The sequence below is a fragment of the Rhodnius prolixus genome, unplaced genomic scaffold (assembly GCF_049639745.1).
Source record: "Rhodnius prolixus isolate KJV_2025 unplaced genomic scaffold, Rpr scaffold_4, whole genome shotgun sequence".
Classification (NCBI taxonomy): domain Eukaryota; kingdom Metazoa; phylum Arthropoda; class Insecta; order Hemiptera; family Reduviidae; genus Rhodnius; species Rhodnius prolixus.
Window position 1 is genome coordinate 28,387,304 of NW_027411614.1, and position 15,536 is coordinate 28,402,839.

Consider the following 15,536-nt stretch of genomic DNA (forward strand, 5'->3'; position numbering starts at 1 on the left):
GAAAATTGATTCTGGGCAATCCTTTTATTACAAAGGGCTCGGTCGTCCAAAGGGAAGAAGTAATTACTACCTGCTGGACCCTGTTTTATTAAAATTACCAGTTTCATGTAAACTGAAGGCAAATATGACAAAAATGCTTTCTGTTAACAAATTCAAACGTAACTCTTGTTAAAATCATATAAAATGGGCAACTACCATTTATTTAGGAACAAAAATTATTTAGTAGCTTAAAGGCAAGGTTACATTTGCTTTTATTAAAAATGATAAAAACTTACAGGTCTTCCTGATTGACCTGGCTTTCCCTGAGGTCCTGGATCACCCTGAAATCAGTTAATAATTTTTATTTTAAATTTAAAAATTAATTTAAATTGTACTTTAAATTTGGAATGCAATAATTTCAGGTAGTTATTTAATGAATAAATTATTTTTAATAACGAATAAGAGGGGGGGGGGTATTTAAATGAGACAAAAATAAAAATTCACTGGAATTGAATTATATCTTCGATTTAAATAACGAGGAATGAGATCAAAATTATCTACCATTCCAGTTCTATTTGGAATTCATTTTGAATATCTATTTATAATTATCACTTATAAAAATAAGAAGTAATTAGTTACAATAATATTGTCCTTGCTTGGGAGAAGCAACAAAATTTGCATAAAAATTTAAGCACATGGAAACCTAATTACCGAAGAAAACTCTTTTAATAATAAATATTAAAATAAATAATAAAAATATTTTATAAAAACTTACCCTAATTCCTTTAGAGCCTCTTTCACCAAAATCGCCAGTTTTTCCACGAATTCCTTTTGGACCTACAGGGCCTATTTGTCCAGAATCTCCGGGTGGACCATCTTCACCGTGTAGTCCAGGCCAACCTATTTCACCATGATCGCCTTTTATTTCTCCACAATCACATGTATGCGGCTCAGCACAACCATAACAGGCCTACGAAAAAAAATTATCTACTTTTTTACCTAATCTTTAATATTCCATTGTTTCATGCTATTCACAATTTTTTTTAACTGGATGAAACCTGGAGCTCCGCGTCCTGATTTCTGTGCAATTCCTCTGAGCTAAGTTTTATTACTGCAGTAATTATTGGTTGTGAGGGAGTAATAAGGATTAGGTTCACAAAATCTAACTGTTTTCGGTCATAAAGAAAGAAATACAAATTCTCTATTTCAATTTTGCCAATTAATTATATTCATTTATTTTTCTTAGATGTTCACTCATGAAATCGAATATTTACGTTGCGGATACAAAAACCCTCAAGTTTTATTTATTTATTTTTTAATAACTTGCAATAATGTGACCACATGTGGGTTGGCAACCTTCTATCTTGGTTTATATAAAATATTTCTTTCAAGAGCTAGGTATTAAATTAGGAAAAAATCTTTGCGAATCTGATATCTTTTTTTTTTTAATTAGCTTAACACGTAAGGCTCATGACAAAGCATGGAATTACTGTTCTTAGAACTTTTTACTTTTTTACGCTCATAGTTACTTGCTTTTTCATGTTATTAAACTACGGAAAATAATCTTTACAAAATATCTAATCAACAAGTTTCGGAAAAGTGGAAAACGTAAAAACAAAGTCGGATTTCTAAATCTCCAGGCCTTTAATTGTAAATTAATCGAATACTTGAATGAGTATTCGTTACCGAATGCCACAAATTAGATAAGTTTTCCTAAGCAGCATATTCCAAGTACAATACGCTTGCCAGAATACAGGAAATACTGCATTTCTTGCATGATTAAGAGGGAAAAGTAAATGTCAAGAAGGAAACGGAAATTAGTTTATGTGCTTAGTACATTGCGCTACTGGTTCATTGTAAACTACCCGCTAAAACAGTAAACATAGAATAGTGTAACTAAGAAATGCTACAAACCTCTAAAGAAGGAGTACTTCTTTTGGCCTAAAAGATCCACAAAATAAGTTAAAAGCATTACACAGAAGATTAAAGAAACTTGATTATGGATAAGCACGGTAGCAACGCTGAAGCAGTGACAAATTTAAATAAAGTAAATGAAGTATCCAGAAAAAATGATTCAACTTGGGGTAAATCGATTTGGTATTGGTTTTAAGTTGTGGAGAAATTTCCCCGCATGAATTGTCTCCGGAAAGCACACAATATCCAAGGAACTTATCTATGAAAATTCTTCCAAACCTATGTAATCTTTGTTATTTCCAATAAATAATCCTATATTATTATTTGATTAAACATTTTATTTAACAAAAACTCTTTTCGCCACTTCTAATACTAAATTCACAATACTAAAAAAACTTGTTCGTATGATTTTAGAATGCGAAACAATCATTTACAATTTTATTATTAGATAACTTTAATTTCTCTGAGAAGAATTAGATAATTTGTTGGGCTAAAAGTATTGGATCACATCGTTAAATGTTTTGATTGGACCAAGTTACACTAATTTATCTTTTTTTTTCATTTTTTAATCTCAAGTTGAAAAAAAACCTAATGGGCATTTTAAGATATGAATCGGGCTACTAAACTGCTGTTCATGGCTTAGCTATGTAAATAATGTTTTAAAGCTATAATGTCTTAGACCACCCTGCTCACTCTAATGAAACATGTGAGTCCTAAACTCTCATTAAGTACTGTTAAAAAAGTTGTACGTTTTATTATTTTTACACACATGTCCTTTCATTATACATCTATTTTTTTTAAATTTCCTTTTAAGTAAGATTTCTATATTATTCTATTATGTTAAAGAAAAACACACAACCAGCATCAACTAGTTTACAATGATGTAAATAGTGACAACTTGATCTAATTTACATTATCTTCAGTCCTACAGACAGTTTTATTGTCAATTATTTGTTTTTATCTAAACGTATCAAGTCTCACACTCGTTTAAAATGTTTTAAACTTGGTTTGGATTCCAAATTTTCGGTATCGTCATAATGTGATATTCATAATAAATTTTTGTGCTCCATATTATAAAAATGGCTTCTTATATTCAATGGCTGCAAAATAATTATCATTAATTCGATTCCTTCATTTAATAAAGCAGATGACACTAAAAATTGCACAACGTATTTCAAGCTTCACACAGTAAAACTAACAGAGACTCTCACTGATCAAAAATTTTTTTAATCATTGTAAAAAATAAAAAAGTAAAAGTTGATTCATTATGATGAATCTTATAATTTGAAAAAAAGGTTGGGTTGCCTAAAAACAAAAGTTTCTTTCAAAAAACTTATCATCGTTGATCCCAAATAACGGATATCACCAGAATTTTGGCCCAAGAATTAATAAAAACAAGACATTTATTGGCTTAAAGAGTTCAAAACAACAACGGTATCATTGTAATTTTAATTTATCGTCATTTTTACTTTCTCTTACTTTTATTATGGTTAGGTTTCAATAACTATAATCTATGATCAATCAGGAATAAAATAGTGGATCATGTTACAGAAATTTTAAGCGCACCGGTTGCCCATATTTTACTTTGCCTCCTCCTTATTTCCATTTTCTAAAAATCTGTACAAAATTTTCCGGCTTGTTGGGGTAAAATTACTTCATACTTGTAAAAATAATCAGCACTGCGGTCCTTTGGCAATTCTACTCTTGTATGTAGTAAATATTAAAAATATATCTTAGAAGATGTACTAATAATATTCAGGATTTGTCAATCTTAGTCTTGAATCCTATTATTTTCATTTAATTATTTGTTTATTCATTTTATGTATTTATTTTTTTTAACTCTACAGACCGTGTAGGACCTAGGAGGCTTCCTTAGTAATTTTCTTTCCTTCGCCTCTCGCTCCTGTATCGCCATCTTTGCAACATTCTCCTCAACTTCATCAATCCATCTTCTTGTCGGTCTACCGACTTTCCTATTTCCTTCGGATTTATTTCAAAACAACTTACTAGCTATCCTATCTCTAACCATGCGCTATACATGTCCTAGTATTTTTCCTTTTTTTATTCTATTATTACTCTTACAATTTTATGTGGTTGATCTTACATCTTTACAAGATCACAGAGATGAGAACCGTCCCTATATGATCTCAAAAAATTTTATATAATAAAATAAAACCTTCACGGAGTTAAAATGTATCTTCTGAGAACATAATGACAGTTAGATTGTATAAATTTTTGAATTGTTATAAAAGTGGTGTACGTTAATTTAAAAAATAAAAACTAATTCTTAATAATAATAAAGAACGATAGTAAAAAATATCTGAATAATATGGATTCTTATAGTCGACATAAATACATTGTTCAGGTCAAAAGTGAAACATATTTTAAAGACAGCCTATTTGAATGTAAGTGATTTTTCTAACTGTATAGATAATGCAGTTCGTGACTACACTCAGTTAATTATGCTCATAACACTTGGTGGTTATTCTTAATTTACTAGTGAACATAATTTAGATTATAACTAATAATTTTTTCTTAGTATTCAATAGAAATAAATATGTCAAAAATAATATAAATTGTTTTATTACATTTAATCTAAGTTTAACAATGAATTCAACAAGTTTTGAAAAATGTGAACAATTGATAAACGACATTTACAAAAAGTCATTAAACTTATTGAAAAACTAATTGGAAGTAGAGAATTGGCCACCAATTTTACATTTTATTTTTTAAACAATGATTTTTTAAAATTTAAACTTTGAACTACTAATAATCCTGATATATGTATAACAATTTAAAATTCTAAAAATGTAATATATGTATATATACATATATCAGAAAATTAACAAGCATAAACAAGCGTTTTATTCACCACAATAATAACTATGATATAATTTTACAAAACTCCAAGATCTAACCTAATAAAGTTAAACATAAAGTGGTTTATCTAGCAGCTATTAACTAGTTACTATAGTTAAGTTTAAAGTTCAGTTGACAATAATAGAGTCAATGATTCCTACAAAAGGCAATAAAACTATATTATTAGTTTTTTTTATTACAAAGGCATTTTTACATTTAGTTGTGCTCATGGTTATCTAAGTTTCTTTTCTTTCTAGAGCAATTCTATTTTTATACTTTTCTTTGATACTTCATGTTTGTTTCTTTATGTGCATTATTCCATTTTCCAGTATTATATATTTATTTTTTTTTAAATACGATTTGGACAAAGAATTTCTCTAGTTTTCAGAGCTAGTTGTCTATAATGAGTTTACAATATATTTTCTTAAAGATTTGATTGGAGTGTAAGGTACGAATTGCTGAGTGGGGTTCTGCTCGCTTACACAGATTTAAGAAACGTGACTTCTAAAGCTGATACGATTATCTGGGAGAAAAATGTGAATTGGCATTTTATTGGTATAAATGGCGATAATTCTCTCTGAGGCAACAATAAAATTTATTTTCAAAATTCAATGAATCAATAAATTATTTTTCGTAAAGATCCAGGCGCAATGGATTTGTTATTTTTTTTTAATGCGATAATTACAGGATTCCTTTAAGAAACCTTTGGATTTCTTCTGTCGGATCTCATGGCAGATTTATACTATTATGACTCATGGCTTTTTTTCCCACAATTTTATGCACTTTTGCATAATTACAACTATTTAAAAAGTTTTCCAGTTTTTCGAGAAGTTCGTTTTGATATCTCAAGCAATCAATAGTACAACTTAAAAATTTTATTTAATGATTACATTAATTCAACTATTTCATTCAGAAATATTGTTTTGCTAAAAATTAAAGGAATCATAAATAATTTATAACTGTTTCCACATTGTTTATAATTGACAAAAAATTAAAGTTTAGTAAAAAAAAGGAAGGTTTTAGATGCTCCTTAAGATAAGAACCGCAACCAGTGATGGCCATGAAGTCGCAGGCAGGATGTACCATTTGCTAGTGATTTACTTTAGACTGGAACTGATTTATATTCTTCTTCTCATTTGTCATGTGTTTACTTCCTCATTTGAAATAAAGCTTTATGGAATCCATTTTTGGGGTTCGTGTATTCATAACGCTTTTTTCAGGAATAGTACATTATATAACTAAATAGAAGTAAAAAAATCGGATGCGAGGCTATCAAGATTTAAAGCTAAAGTGCTTAAATTTAAATTAATTTTATTTCCTAATCAGTGGCTTAGTAGAGTCTGAAAGGAAATACATTCTTTGTCTTCTTCTTCATCTTTCCATGGCTCTAATTTTTCGTCAGTGACTTAGCCAGCCTAATAGTTTATACCTTTGTGGTATGTACAAGATCTGATTCACCAAATAAGGTTCTAAATTCCTCATTTGCGGATTAAATACTTACTTCTTCCAACAATTCGGCCTCATTTTGGTTGTGTACGTCAAAATCTAGGTATACGAACCACAGAACAACGCAGGTCATTTATAGTATGGTTTTTGTACATCTACACAAATTGTTGTTATGAACTATCAAGGTAACTAGGGCTGCAAAACATCTTTTTCCGCCATAAATCTGTACTTGATGTCATGGCTGACTTCATTTTTTTTACTAGCTTTCAAAAGAATCTAACTTGCAGATTCCTGATCTTTCTGGAATCATATTAAAAAGAACAAAGAAAAACGGATCTCCTTGTCCTAATCCTACTATAACTGGGAATAACTGTGGTACTTCTGTTTGCATCTCCATTCTTGTCTAAAAATGAGATAAGGTCAGTGCACGATATATGCCTTTTTAAAGGTTCACACAACCATTCTTATTAACTTGTAATCATCATACATATACCTCTTTCATAATTTGTTTACAAAATAATTTAACAATATGATTTAAACTTAAATTATCTGCTCTCACTTGCTGTTGAGTTTCTCCTTTATAGTAGATAATCGATGTAGATAACTGTTTTCTAACAGTTTAACAACAGTATGTCCTCTTCGGAGGATGAACATACCCTGCACCCACTAATCTTCTTTATCTCTCATTAACGCCAATTTTAGTACATGATCCAGTTGCAATTATTTTTTATTTTCTCTTCTTGTTTTAGACAAATGAAATGAACTAATGATTTGTTTCCCAATTCTTGCATCAATCTCTAGTCACAGTTCTTAGTTTTTAATAATCGTAGTTATTGTCTTTTTTTTTTAGTTAGTTTTATTTCTCTTAATCCCATCACTAGAATTAATTTTGATTGCTAAATTTCAGTTCACACTATTTCAAATCATTTATTCTCTTTGTTTGTCTTTTGAGAAATCAATAATCTTGGCTTTTCTTCATTAAATGTTTTTAATTTATTTATATTAGGGTAATTTCTCTTCTCTTCTATTTCTTTAGCTTGAATTATCAATTACGTTATTACAAATACATTAATAAAAGATATTCACCACTTACCATTTATAATAAGTTTATCTTAATTATCACTTTATGCTTCAGATTTTTTAAACCGTCCTAATAAGTGAATAATGATTTCTTTATTTCTCATGAACAGAAAATGAAATCTTGCATCCAAGTTTTGTATTTAGAAATTAGAAAACAGAGGAATTTCTACACAGATGTAGAACAGTAAACTATTTAATTTGTCTTACAGATGAAATAAGAAGAAAATATAAGCTATAAATAAAGAAGATGCGACAATGTGATGTAAATGTGTTAGATATAAATTAAAAGTACTTTTTTTTTAAAGCATATTATTAGACAACTTCATTAAATACATTTAAGAACGGTAGTTATCCCTTAAAATCCCGCCTAGATACGTCTAATACCATGAGGCAGTTAATACATATGCCCCATCAATTGTCTATTGAAAGCGAGCAAAGAAATTTACAATTTTTGATAGATCTAAATAATAATCTCTCAGACCTGATAAACCAAATAATGAATAACTTCTTTATTCCTATTAATATTTCCACACATTATTTACATAACACAATATTTATATTTTATTGAAACTATTGCATGTATGTGCAGGTAATTAAATTGAATTATAGAAATGAAAGTAATGATAATAAAATATGTAATAAACAACTTCTCTTTTCTTTTATTCTTTTATTACAACAGTTCTGGCAGAAAGCTCCACGATCGAGACAAATATTATTAGAGTAAACGCGAAGTTGATATTTAGTTGATAGGGGTTCATTACTTTTATTGACTTGACACAATGAGTGCAGCAGAGACAATTTGATATGATTGTGATGGATATAAATTAAATATAACAGCCAAACCCAATAATGAATTAAAAAAACGAATGCAAACGATAATTAACTTTTCCATACTGATTTTTGTTTTTGTTTTGTTTTAAGTTTATAATTACTAGACGACATGAACACAAACTAATACATAACCTGAGACAAATGTACGTATCTGTACTTACATGAACAAGTTCACATCCTATTAACTTTTAATGTTTCACTTTATAGTTCTTCTTCGTTTCAATAATCTATCTTCCATTGTCAGACAGTTTTTCTTGTTATTATTAATCTTTTACTTTTGGATTATTATTAATTTATTAATTTATTATTTACTTTCTGTGAAATATTATGCCGCCTAGATGTTTCTATGTTGTTGTGAGCTTATACCGTTTCAACTGGGTCAAAGATTCGAAATTGACGTTTCACAAGAAGTATTACACTTCTTCACTGTAGAAGTAAATTTTCTATAGTATGATCTAGGTATTGTGTGAGAATAAAATATTTCTAAAATAAAAAGTCGTTCAAGCTTAAATTTTATATAATGTTAGATTTAATATTAATAATAACCTGATCGGAAGTATCATCTCCAACCGAGTGCATATCGTATTTTCACTGAATGGAGATGCACTGCTCAAAAATAGAGGCTAGATATGGCTTCAGGATAACTATTAAAAAAAAGTAACCTTAGTATATTAATGACTTAGCAAGAACATCTACATCAATCGGTACATCGGATTTTTTTGGCGGGTGTCTGAAAGAAAATAACTTCTTGAGAAGTGTTGGCGTTAGCTCGTACTTTGAACTGTAAAGTTAATAGTAAACTTGTGCATCTCCAGATCATGACGAAAGGTTAGAAGCGAAGATGGGAAGACTGAAATGGGATTTTGAATTTTTCAAGAACTTCAAATCACCAGATAAAGATGGCATTTTCTCCAAAAATTCGACAGCAAAGGATAAGTACTGGGTTGGGATAAGTTCCACGAATCCTTTGTAGACTTCATTCCCTAGCCAGGTAGATTGATCACACTGACTCTAAAGTATTTAGGACCATCAGCCTTACCTCGTTTGAATTAAAGAAGCTAGAGAAAACCGTTGAGGTTAAGGGATTCAAGACATCTTCCATTTCAGGGTCCCTCTGGGATCGGTGGCAGATGTAAAGATATTCATAGTTTGGCCAAATGAGAAACTGACCTGACTGCCACATGCTGAAATGATGTACACAAAAGGACATTCTGAAGGGTAGGTAAAACTTTAAGAAATATACCCGAGAGTAATGAATTGGCTAATAAGGACATTAATTATACCTTTAGAATCACCTATGCAGCTGTAATTTGGCAGTCTGAAGTATCAGTACAGGAGGATAACAGCACAGAGTCGGGGGCGCACTATTTTGGGGAATGCTTCCTTTTTAAAATGTTGCAATGTCTTATCGGCAATGGTTACAGGTACACCTAAGACCAACTAACTAACTGGTAATTAAGACATATCTCTGTGGAAGTCTGAATAATGAATGATAACCATCATAGCAAATATAAAAAAGAAATTATCAAACATTAATCTTTTTACATTAAGAATTTTTTCGTGCTTTGCGTTAATTAGAGATAAAATATAAAACAACAATTAAAAAATAAATAATCATTTTTCCCAGTAAAAGTATTGTTTTGTAAATTAAAAACGCAATAAAAATAAATGAAATAACGGAGGTTAAAACACTTGACGCTGTTACACTTCAGGTCTTAGAACAAAAAAGATGAAAAAGAAAAAGTGAGAGACATTATTCAATGCTTTTCTCTTGGCATCCTTTTCTACATCTCACTGTCTCATTAATTATGTCAACTACAACCGTTATTGTTTAGTTAAAGAGTTTACAACAATTTGAACTTTCTTTTTGAACATATCTATTATTAACATGCTATTAAATACATAATTTTCACTGACAAACTGTGTAAGGTAGTATTTTTTTTTTTTACATCCTTAATTCTTACTAAATAGTAATGTATTAAGACAATGAGTAGCGTAACATAGGAGTTGTGAAAGGATTTAATGAACTAGAAGAAAAGAGAAGTAAAGTTATGTGAGACAAAGTGAGAAATGGGAGATCGGATGCACGCTTTAGACTATCAGAAAGATCTCGTAAACTTTTTATACTAACGGTACTTATTACTAAAGTCATGGACTGTACTTAGGACTAGCAACTCCCAACGCTGATCTAAGCCAGCGACTATAACCAACAATTCTGATTGAATCTTAGCTCAGCAGTCTTTCATTTGTTTTTTTTTGTATTTATTTATTTATTTATTTTTTACAGCAACCTTGCTGGACATTTAAGCGATATATATACTTAAGATACTCTTAAAACTATGTGTTAAGATGATTGGAATGTATATGTCGCCTATTAAGTATTGGAGATAGTTGATTGGAGATGGTTACCAATAATATTTGACCCCTAAGGGTAAAAGTGACTGGCGGCTGTCTCTTTAATATGTGGCAGTCTTCTTCAAGAATCTCTCTATCTCCCTCTATATATATATATATATATATATATATATATATATATATGTGTGAGTGTGCAGTGAATTGAAGGAAGTTTAAAGTGGTTGAAGCGTGAAGTTTCTTATCTCGTGTCTGTTAAATTGTCTTATATTTGTTGTGGGCGTTTAATAAAACCACTTTTAGATATTAGTTTAGGATCATTTTAAAAATATCTTCTTCACCTTGAAAGTGTTGCCTTAACAAAGTGTAAAATCAGCTACCGAATTCTTTTTAGGGCAGTCAGTCTGTTTAAATCATATAGTTCAAATAAAACTATTACATTTATTTTCCATTCTTTAAGACCACATAGTACTAATCATTTATGTTTATTTTACATAATTTGCGTTAATTTTTCGCTAATGCTTCCGCCTTCTTGTTCAAATATTTACTTTTAAAGTTAAATTATACTATATTTTAATTAGGGTTTCTGGGCGCCAGAAGAACCAATAGAAATGGAGCGATTTCACTTAATTTATTTATTTATTGACTGCCATAAAAGCATTTTACAAATTTAAAAGAATTTTTAATGTAAGTTTATTAGTGCATTTTAAAAGTAATATCCCACAAAGAAAACTTAAACAAATCAATGAGTATACATGTCAAGTAATTCTATTATTGCATAAGCCTAGACTGTTCTCAAAATAGAATGTGTACTAAGTACTGTGATGATATCATGCTATTTTCAGGCGTTGCTTCTTTATTCATATCTATATTTTTATTATGTTTTTTAGAGGCAGTTTTTATTTTTTTTATTTTACTGCAATTTTCTTTGTAAAGTTGTAATTTTAAAATTAAATGATAAATAAATACTAATACATATTTATAACAGAGAAATTTAAATTTATTTATGGTTCATCATAAAACTTTGCAGTAATTTTTAAAATGAATGAAAGACGGAGGCTCTATCTGTTGGTAGCTCGAATTTATGAAAGTAGGAGTTTTGCTGTATTGTTTGAGGTATAATTATGAATCTTTTATTATTCATAATTTATTATATCTACTTTGTAAGTAGCCTTTCAAATAAAGTACAACCTAGTTTGGTGAATTTGAAGGCTCTATCCTCTCCAACAGATAATATGTTTTATTTCTTACTAACTTTTAGTTTCTCTTAAGGAATATGGTTACCGTTTCCATTCAGGAGAATCAATTCATTTCAGACTTAAGACTTTAAATCAATTTCTCTTGCAATAATCCCTCCTTGCAACTTTTCTTTCTTCGTTGCTTCGGCACTCATTCTAACACTTTCTTGAGCTCACCATAAATTACCTGCTTGACTCATCAATTATATTACAGAGTACGCTTAAATGAATAAGCTCTGTCATCTAAACATAACCTTTTAGTTCCAGATTTTGTAAATGTTTTTAAATATATTCATGACCTCTAGTTAGCATCTGACGGATTTTATTTACAGAAAAACTCTCATAGAATTATTGGTGTAATTTGTTTTTAGGTGAGCCCGTAACTATCGTCAACAGTAAACTCAAACGCATCCTACGGACAGCACTATCCAGCATCGTAAAACATCGAGTGGGCTGAAACGCTTCTGGTCCTAGGCGGGTAAATACGAATTTGTAAATTCAATCCCATTCAAAATGATTTGATTTTCATTATTTCAAAAATTCATAAAATAAAAACTACTTTGAGTAAAGTTTCAAATCAAGTATAAAATTAATAAAATAAAAATAAAAGTAAAATTTATAAAAATAAGATTTATTTACTTGATTAAAAAGTCCAAAAATTTAGATTTCTTTAAAAAATTATCTGCTTTTAAACGAAAGGTAAGTGAAATTAATCTTTATAGAATTCAAATCAAATTGGGAAGGATAGATTTCTAATCTATTCTTATAAGCTGTTATAACTTTGCCAAACTGAAAATAACAAGTGTTCAAATAAATTTATAGAAATTTAAGATTTCAGGAAGGGAGTAGCTACTTCAATGGTTAGCATTCAGAATTCAGACCATGCGGATCCGAAACCAGCTGTTGGCCTTTTAAAATTTTTTTCTTCTTCTTCTTTTTCTTACAGATCACTAATCAGTGAGGATGGTTTTGTCTGTTACGAAAAAACATTGTCCGGATGCTGATATTGTATTAAAAAACCTCCAAATGTCTTCAGATGTTGACGCGCTTAAATTAAAAAAAAAAATTCAATTGCGAAATTGAGCTTTTGTAAGAATTATTTATATTTTTCAAGATTTGATAATCAGTTCCAAAGTATGATGTAGTATAATTCGATAAAGCCCATAAAAATACGACCACTCTTCAAATAAACAAAATATGTATATGTATTTCACAATTTTGACAAAATGTGTTATGATAAAAATATTATACATAATTAAAATTGTAAGTAATCTTATGCCAATAAATATGACAATAACATGCCACTTTGAACAAGTAGCTTTAGAAACGGGCCAAGATGAGATGTACGATATGTGTCAATTAACTAAGTATTAAATAATTACAGAGTGGGATTTTCCTTACAAGATGATATTAAAATATGTATAATGTTCTGCAGGAGCTAATGGGAAAAACAATTTTTCTTAAAGCTTAAAGAGAAAACAATGAATGAAAGAAAAGCGTCAAATTGTGGGAAAATGAACGAAACTGCTAGTTACGTGAAATTAGAGAATTTGTTATAGCGTACAATCATGGAAAGTGGGTAAGATAAAAACATTGCTGTTTTAAGAGGACCCAGCTGGTTTTCTAAGAAAATAGTTAAAGCATCAGTTTTTAGTTTCCTTTTTGTAATATAATATTCTTATAATATAATAATTATAATAATATACAATATGAGCGAAGAATGAATTGCACCATTGCTTAGTTCAGCACTTAACCACATTCCCAAAGTGTTGTCTAGAATACCTTAGCAAGTTGATTCTATTGGCTGAGTAGGCAACTTGCTTTTTAATGCAGGTCTAACTGTAGCATACTGGCAATTCTTTCCTTTCTGGTTTAACGTTAAGAAGAAATTAATAATAGCCAATTAATAGTAACTACCTCCATTACTTCGATCAACTCTACACTTTAATTTTATAGAACAAATCACAAGTAAAACGTCAACTAGAATACTCTGAAGTAATAGATAAAACAAGTCTGCTTTTAGATTCATTTGATTTGAATACAGTCTAATAAGAATTAATTGTAGAAACGTTCTCCGAATCCGTCCTGAGTTTTTAAGTTTGTATCCATCATTCAAATGTGGAAGTAAATATAAGGAAGACAATTGAAAACTAAATTGCTGTACTTGCCCACAACAAAGTAGTGCCAAGAATTAGCATTTTTTTAATGTATATAAATTTAGAATCCACCCATTTTATATTGTAAGTAATAGAATAAGTAGTTGTATAAATTATGAACTTACACAAACCAGGGTGAAAACTGTTTAACCCTAGTTTAATTAGAAGATCTATAATTAGAAAACGTGGCTTACATTGTTACTATAGAAAGACTAATCTGGGTGCTGTCAAACCCAGAAGCACCCTAGTGCCTCAATGCTCTCCTCAAGTTTATTGTTACTAGTATATGTGTTAGATAATTATAACTTTCAACCTGTCTTGTTTATATTTATGTATTTTTAAGTTGAATAGAGAAAGAGCAAACAAATTAACTACATAATTTGTTAATATAAGAGATCGACTCGTTATTCAGATAACGATGAGACCATATTTTCATTTTATGAATTTCAAAAGGAAGGTTCACACTAAATACACACCGCACATAATCAAAAAATAAATGTTAATATTTAATAGTCATAAAAAAAATATGAAATTTGTTGTCAAACATGTAAATAAATAACGGCGGGGAAATATGTCTGAAACTAAATACGGTGTTTGTTTTGTTTTTAATTTTTTATTATTTTTGTAATTTAAAGCGTCTCAACCTCTGAGATCATTGACGCCCGAAATTTTTTTCTACGCACTGCCTGCCTTCGGACAGTGTTCTCTTTTTGGTTGCCATCACCGGACTGGCGCTCCAAGAAGCTCCTAGAAAGAGAATTTCTAAGCATCCTCAACTGAATGTGACCTCCGTATGGGTACCTAGTGCGCTGAATTTTAATGTCGTGGGAACAATACAATTGAAATTAAATTATTTTTCTTGTCCACAACAAAGTAGTGTCAAGAATTAGCGATGTTTTTATTCATAAATTTAGAATTGTTAACAATTTTCTACTCTATAATATTATTGTAACAAAATAAAAACTATGAACATTAATAAAATTGTAAAAATATATCATTTTTTAATTAGATAAAATAGTGAAAAAAAAAAATGTTTCTTTCACTTTTTTAATTGCCTAATTTTTAAACTATCCTAATAAAATTAGCCTTATAAAGTAGATAAATTTTGATTATAATTAGTTAAAATTTTACAGATAGCTAAATTAGGTTGATGTTTGTTAAATGCGATAAAAAAGATATTAATGTTTTTACTGAATTAGAAAAATAAAAGAAATAAATCTTAAGATACTAGAGGTCGTGATTAGAATTTTGTTGATTAGTAATTCATACTAATACGAGCTACATTGTTGATGAATTGGGTTTCATATTTTATTATTGAAAAAAAGAAGCATTTCAGGTCATTTCCTGCCTTTATAATTATTATATAAAAATTTAGTTTAACCTATTTTTGTTGTATAAGTTTATAAAGATTCCTTGATAATAAGAAATCACAATGATTTTGGCATTTGCTTTAAATACATTAATGAATTTCAGAGGTTAATTGCTTTATTAATTGGGTTTGCTAAAAAATGAGACCATATTCCCATGAGAAATCAGTTTTAATCTGGTATTTTATTAATAAATTTAATTATTAATGTTCAACAAACGTCCTATTCTGATATTGTCTGTTGTAATCCATCTTTTTGTTAACTATGGGATACTTAATGATATCATTCGTTGACTTTAGAACGAATAACTTGTT

General features: G+C 29.2%; 1 long non-coding RNA gene across 1 annotated transcript in view; it reads left to right on the forward strand.

Moving 5' to 3' along the window:
* LOC141456053 (uncharacterized) overlaps positions 1–14,926 on the forward strand; it is a 33,611-nt gene extending 18,685 nt beyond the window's left edge. The window contains exons 2-3 of the long non-coding RNA XR_012459564.1: positions 12,071–12,177; positions 12,646–14,926. This is a non-coding gene — a long non-coding RNA (uncharacterized lncRNA). The remainder of the gene's footprint in view (positions 1–12,070; positions 12,178–12,645) is intronic.
* The last annotated feature ends 610 nt before the right edge of the window (positions 14,927–15,536 follow it).